This window comes from Eimeria acervulina, genomic scaffold, assembly GCF_000499425.1.
Source record: "Eimeria acervulina Houghton genomic scaffold, Eah_scaff451, whole genome shotgun sequence".
Taxonomy (NCBI): Eukaryota; Apicomplexa; class Conoidasida; order Eucoccidiorida; family Eimeriidae; genus Eimeria; species Eimeria acervulina.
The window spans coordinates 22,054-22,966 of NW_013549796.1; positions in this window are offsets into that span (position 1 = coordinate 22,054).

Consider the following 913-nt stretch of genomic DNA (forward strand, 5'->3'; position numbering starts at 1 on the left):
AATACCTACAGATCCTCTTCTATAAAGATGTGCATTCATTATATTCTCCAGCGACCCCCCTGTATTGCCTATTCTGAAAGCCCCTGGCTTAATACCGCCTACTGTTGCTGGCCCTATTAAACAAACACCTTTTGCTGCTGCTGCAGCAGCAAGAGAACGTGATATTCTTTCAGGAACGCCTTCGGCAATAACAGCAATACATCTGAAGCATTCATATTGTAATGCTTGCAAGCATACAGCTGGAGCTGAGCGAAGAGAAGCAAAGTTTATCAAGACTGATACACCAGGAGATTTATCTACTGCTTCTTTCAATGTCCTGCATACAGGTAAAAATAACTCTTCTGTACCGAAGTAGAAAGGCCTCAGATGACTTTCAGAGAATTCATAAACAATTGCACTAACTGACGGTACACTGCGTCCGCATACATGATCAAAATCTAGCATTTCTTGAACAGCTCGTGTTTGAAGACCCCACACAATACACCTGGTGTTGCTGCTAAACAAGCTGTTATTATTGTTATTGTTGTTGCTGCTGCTGCTGCTGCTGCTGGTTGATATTGTTGCTGTTGTTCCTGTTGTTCCTGCTCCTGTTCCTGCTGCTGCTGCTGCTGCTGCTGCTGCTGCTGCTGCTGTTTTATTTGCTGCTTCGTCTTGCATCTGATGTACTGTACGCAGCATATTAACCTGCTGTACACACTGCTCAAAAAAAGGGTTTTGATCGATTTCGCTCATCGATACCTCTTTCCACGTGTTTACGCGATGAAGTTCAGCACCCTCTCCATTCATACAACCCTCATTGCTGCTGCTGCTGCTGCTGCTGCTGCTGCTGGTGTTTGTAGTACCCGTGGAAGCAGTTGCATTCGAAGCAGCGGTGCCGTTCGCATTACTGCTGCTGCTGCTGCTGCTGCTGCTG